The sequence below is a fragment of the Somniosus microcephalus genome, unplaced genomic scaffold (genome assembly GCF_052327205.1).
Source record: "Somniosus microcephalus isolate GS21.2 unplaced genomic scaffold, FLI_Smic_1.0 unresolved_chr3, whole genome shotgun sequence".
NCBI classification, from domain to species: Eukaryota; Metazoa; Chordata; class Chondrichthyes; order Squaliformes; family Somniosidae; genus Somniosus; species Somniosus microcephalus.
Window position 1 is genome coordinate 46,257,725 of NW_028225181.1, and position 6,016 is coordinate 46,263,740.

Below are 6,016 nucleotides of genomic sequence, written 5' to 3' on the forward strand. Positions count from 1 at the left end.
ACACCAACACATATTCCACCCTATCCCCGTAACCCCACGTATTTAATCCCCCTAACACTATGGGTCAATTTATCATAGCCAATCAACCTAACGCACACATCTTTGGACTGTGGGAGGAAGCCGGAGCACCCAGAGGAAACCCACGCAAACACGGTGAGAATGTGCAAACTCCACACAGACAGTCACCCGAGGCACTGTGAGGCAACAGTGCTAACAACTATGCCACTGTGCTGCTCTCTCTCGATGTTACCCCTCGGTCTCTTTCGATATTTCCTCTATCTCTCTCTCGATGTTTCCTCTCTCTCTCTCAGTGTTTCCTATCTCTCTCTCTCTCGATATTTCCTCTCTCTCTCTCTCGATATTTCCTCTATCCAATTCCAATTCCAATTAAAATGCTTTATTGGCATGAAAGTTTACAGAGAACCATATTGCCAAAGCTTACATAGCAAAAAGGTACAGTTTTCCAACATTCTGTAGGTGTCAATCGATTTGACATTTGTTGGGTACTCTCTCTTGATGTTTCCTCTCTCTCTCTCAGTTTTTCCTCTCTCTCTCTCTCGATGTTTCCTCTCTCTCTCTCTCGATATTTCCTCTATCGCTCTCTCGATGTTTCCTCTCTCTCTCTCTCGATGTTTCCTCTCTCTCTCTCAATGTTTCCTCTCTCTCTCTCAATGTTTCCTTTCTCTCTCTCGATGTGTCCCCTGTCTCTCTCTCGATGTTTCCTCTCTCTCTCTCTCGATGTTTCCCCTCGGTCTCTCTCGATGTTTCCCCTCTCCCTTTCTCGATGTTTCCTCTCTCTCTCTCTCGATGTTTCCTCTCTCTCTCTCTCTCGATGTTTCCTCTCTCTCTCTCTCGATGTTTCCCCTCTGTCTCTCGATGTTTCCTCTCAGTCTATCTTGATGTTTCCTCTCTCTCTCTCGATGTTTCCCCTCTCTCTCTCTCGATGTTTCCCCTCTCTCTCTCTCGATGTTTCCCCTCTCTCTCTCTCGATGTTTCCCCTCTCTCTCTCTCGATGATTCCTCTCTCTCTCTCAATGTTTCCTCTCTCTCTCTCGATGTTTCCCCGCTCTCTCTCTCGATGTTTCCTCTCTCTCTCTCGATGTTTCCTCTCTCTCTCTCTCGATGTTTCCCCTCAGTCTCTCTTGACGTTTCCTCTCTCTCTCTCTCGATGTTTCCTCTCTCTCTCTCTCGATGTTTCCTCTCTCTCTCTCTCGATGTTTCCCCTCTGTCTCTCGATGTTTCCTCTCAGTGTCGCTCGATGTTTCCTCTCTCTCTCTCGATGTTTCCCCCTTCTGTCTCTCGATGTTTCCCCTCTCTCTCTCTCGATGTTTCCCCTCTCTCTCTCTCGATGTTTCCCCTCTCTCTCTCTCGATGCTTCCCCTCTCTCTCTCTTGATGTTTCCTCTCTCTCTCGATGTTTCCTCTCCCTCTCTCGATGTTTCCCCTCTCTCTCTCTCAATGTTTCCCCTCGGTCTCTCTCGATGTTTCGCCTCTCTCTCTCTCGATGTTTCCCCTCTCTCTCTCTAGATGTTTCCTCTCTCTCTCTCGATATTTCCCCTCTCTCTCTCGGTGTTTCCCCTCTCTCTCTCTCGATGTTTCCCCTCAGTCTCTCTCGATGTTTCCTCTCAGTCTCTCTCGATGTTTCCTCTTTCTCTCTCGATGTTTCCCATCTCTCTCTCTCTCGATGTTTCCTATTTCTCTCCCGATGTTTCCTCTCTCTCTCTCAATGTTTCCCCTCAGTCTCTCTCGATGTTTCCCCTCGGTCTCTCTCGATGTTTCCTCTCAGTCTCTCTCGATGTTTCCTCTCTCTCTCTCTCGATGTTTCCCCTCGGTCTCTCTCAATGTTTCCTCTCAGTCTCTCTCGATGCTTCCTCTCTCTCTCTCTCCATGCTTCCCCTCTCTCTCTCGATGTTTCCCCTCTCTCACTCTCGATGTTTCCCCTTGGTCGCTCTCGATGTTTCCTCTCTCTCTCTCGATGTTTCCCCTCTCTCTCTTTCGATGTTTCCTCTCTCTCTCTCGATGTTTCCTCTCTCTCTCTCGATGTTTCCCCCCTCTCTCTCTCGATGTTTGCCCTCTCTCTCTCTCGATGTTTCCCCTCTCTCTCTCTCGATGTTTCCCCTCTCTCTCTCTCGATGTTTCCCCTTGGTCTCTCTCGATGTTTCCCCTCTCTCTTTCTCGATGTTTCCTCTCAGTCTCTCTCGATGTTTCCTCTCTCTCTCTCTCGATGTTTCCCCTCGGTCTCCCTCAATGTTTCCTCTCAGTCTCTCTCGATGTTTCCTCTCTCTCTCTCTCCATGTTTCCCCTCTCTCTCTCGATGTTTCCCCTCTCTCACTCTCGATGTTTCCCCTTGGTCGCTCTCGATGTTTCCTCTCTCTCTCTCGATGTTTCCCCTCTCTCTCTCTCGATGTTTCCCCTCGGTCTCTCTCGATGTTTCCTCTCACTCTCTCGATGTTTCCCCTCTCTCTCTCTCGATGTTTCCCCTCGGTCTCTCTCCATGTTTCCTCTCTCTCTCTCGATGTTTCCCCTCTCTCTCTCTCGATGTTTCCAATCTCTCTCTCTTGATGTTTCCCCTCTCTCTCTCTCTTTGTTTCCCCTCGCTCTCTCTCTCGATGTTTCCCCTCGGTCTCTCTCGATGTTTCCCCTCTCTCTCTCTCGATGTTTCCCTCTCTCTCTCTCTTGATGTTTCCCCTCTCTCTCTCTCGATGTTTCCCCTCTCTCACTCTCGATGTTTCCCCTTGGTCGCTCTCGATGTTTCCTCTCTCTCTCTCAATGTTTCCACTCGGTCTCACTCGATGTTTCCTCTCTCTCTCTCGATGTTTCCCCTCTCTCTCTCTCTTGATGTTTCCCCTCTCTCTCTCTCGATGTTTCCCCTCTCTCTCTCGATGTTTCCCCTCTCTCTCTCTCGATGTTTCCCCTCTCTCTCTCTCAATGTTTCCCCTCGGTCTCTCTCGATGTTTCCCCTCTCTCTCTCTCGATGTTTCCCCTCTCTCTCGATGTTTCCTCTCTCTCTCTCTCAATGTTTCCTCTCTCTCTCTCTCTCGATGTTTCCTCTCTCTCTCTTTCGATGTTTCCTCTCTCTCTCTCTCAATGTTTCCTCTCTCTCTCTCTCTCGATTTTTCCCCTCTCTCTCTCGATGATTCCCCTCGGTCTCTCTCGATGTTTCCTCTCTCTCTCTCGATGTTTCCTCTCTCTCTCTCTCGATGTTAACCCTCTCTCTCTCTCGATGTTTCCCCTCTCTCTCTCGATGTTTCCCCTCTCTCTCTCTCGATGTTTCCCCTCTCTCTCTCTCGATGTTTCCCCCTCTCTCTCTCGATGTATCCCCTCGGTCTCTCTCGATGTTTCCCCTCTCTCTCTCTCGATGTTTCCTCTCACTCTCTCTCGATGTTTCCCCTCTCTCTCTCTCGATGTTTCCCCTCTCTCTCTCTCTCGATGTTTCCTCTCTGTCTCTCGATGTTTCCTCTCTCTCTCTCGATTTTTCCTCTCTCTCTCTCGATGTTTCCCCTCTCTCTCTCTCTCGATGTTTCCTCTCTCTCTCTCTCGATGTTTCCTCTCTCTCTCTCTCGATGGTACCCCTCTCTCTCTCTCGATTTTTCCTCTCTCTCTCTCAATGTTTCCTCTCTCTCTCTCTCGATGTTTCCTCTCTCTCTCTCGATGTTTCCCCTCTCTCTCTCTCGATGATTCCCCTCTCTCTCTCTCGATGTTTCCTCTCTCTCTCTCAATGTTTCCTCTCTCTCTCTCTCGATGTTTCCTCTCTCTCTCTCTCGATGTTACCTCTCACTCTCGCTCGATGTTTCCCCTCTCTCAGAATCACAGAATCACAGAAACTCCACAGTGAAGATAGAGGCCATTTCGGCCCATCGAGCCTGCACCGACAAATATCCCAACCGATCCCCGTAACCCCTACACCAACACATATTCCACCCTATCCCCGTAACCCCACGTATTTAATCCCCCTAACACTATGGGTCAATTTATCATAGCCAATCAACCTAACGCACACATCTTTGGACTGTGGGAGGAAGCCGGAGCACCCAGAGGAAACCCACGCAAACACGGTGAGAATGTGCAAACTCCACACAGACAGTCACCCGAGGCACTGTGAGGCAACAGTGCTAACAACTATGCCACTGTGCTGCTCTCTCTCGATGTTACCCCTCGGTCTCTTTCGATATTTCCTCTATCTCTCTCTCGATGTTTCCTCTCTCTCTCTCAGTGTTTCCTATCTCTCTCTCTCTCGATATTTCCTCTCTCTCTCTCTCGATATTTCCTCTATCTCTCTCTTGATGTTTCCTCTCTCTCTCTCAGTGTTTCCTCTCTCTCTCTCTCGATGTTTCCTCTCTCTCTCTCTCGATATTTCCTCTATCGCTCTCTCGATGTTTCCTCTCTCTCTCTCTCGATGTTTCCTCTCTCTCTCTCAATGTTTCCTCTCTCTCTCTCAATGTTTCCTTTCTCTCTCTCGATGTGTCCCCTGTCTCTCTCTCGATGTTTCCTCTCTCTCTCTCTCGATGTTTCCCCTCGGTCTCTCTCGATGTTTCCCCTCTCCCTTTCTCGATGTTTCCTCTCTCTCTCTCTCGATGTTTCCTCTCTCTCTCTCTCTCGATGTTTCCTCTCTCTCTCTCTCGATGTTTCCCCTCTGTCTCTCGATGTTTCCTCTCAGTCTATCTTGATGTTTCCTCTCTCTCTCTCGATGTTTCCCCTCTCTCTCTCTCGATGTTTCCCCTCTCTCTCTCTCGATGTTTCCCCTCTCTCTCTCTCGATGTTTCCCCTCTCTCTCTCTCGATGATTCCTCTCTCTCTCTCAATGTTTCCTCTCTCTCTCTCGATGTTTCCCCGCTCTCTCTCTCGATGTTTCCTCTCTCTCTCTCGATGTTTCCTCTCTCTCTCTCTCGATGTTTCCCCTCAGTCTCTCTTGACGTTTCCTCTCTCTCTCTCTCGATGTTTCCTCTCTCTCTCTCTCGATGTTTCCTCTCTCTCTCTCTCGATGTTTCCCCTCTGTCTCTCGATGTTTCCTCTCAGTTTCGCTCGATGTTTCCTCTCTCTCTCTCGATGTTTCCCCCTTCTGTCTCTCGATGTTTCCCCTCTCTCTCTCTCGATGTTTCCCCTCTCTCTCTCTCGATGTTTCCCCTCTCTCTCTCTCGATGCTTCCCCTCTCTCTCTCTTGATGTTTCCTCTCTCTCTCGATGTTTCCTCTCCCTCTCTCGATGTTTCCCCTCTCTCTCTCTCAATGTTTCCCCTCGGTCTCTCTCGATGTTTCGCCTCTCTCTCTCTCGATGTTTCCCCTCTCTCTCTCTAGATGTTTCCTCTCTCTCTCTCGATATTTCCCCTCTCTCTCTCGGTGTTTCCCCTCTCTCTCTCTCGATGTTTCCCCTCAGTCTCTCTCGATGTTTCCTCTCAGTCTCTCTCGATGTTTCCTCTTTCTCTCTCGATGTTTCCCATCTCTCTCTCTCTCGATGTTTCCTATTTCTCTCCCGATGTTTCCTCTCTCTCTCTCAATGTTTCCCCTCAGTCTCTCTCGATGTTTCCCCTCGGTCTCTCTCGATGTTTCCTCTCAGTCTCTCTCGATGTTTCCTCTCTCTCTCTCTCGATGTTTCCCCTCGGTCTCTCTCAATGTTTCCTCTCAGTCTCTCTCGATGCTTCCTCTCTCTCTCTCTCCATGCTTCCCCTCTCTCTCTCGATGTTTCCCCTCTCTCACTCTCGATGTTTCCCCTTGGTCGCTCTCGATGTTTCCTCTCTCTCTCTCGATGTTTCCCCTCTCTCTCTTTCGATGTTTCCTCTCTCTCTCTCGATGTTTCCTCTCTCTCTCTCGATGTTTCCCCCCTCTCTCTCTCGATGTTTGCCCTCTCTCTCTCTCGATGTTTCCCCTCTCTCTCTCTCGATGTTTCCCCTCTCTCTCTCTCGATGTTTCCCCTTGGTCTCTCTCGATGTTTCCCCTCTCTCTTTCTCGATGTTTCCTCTCAGTCTCTCTCGATGTTTCCTCTCTCTCTCTCTCGATGTTTCCCCTCGGTCTCCCTCAATGTTT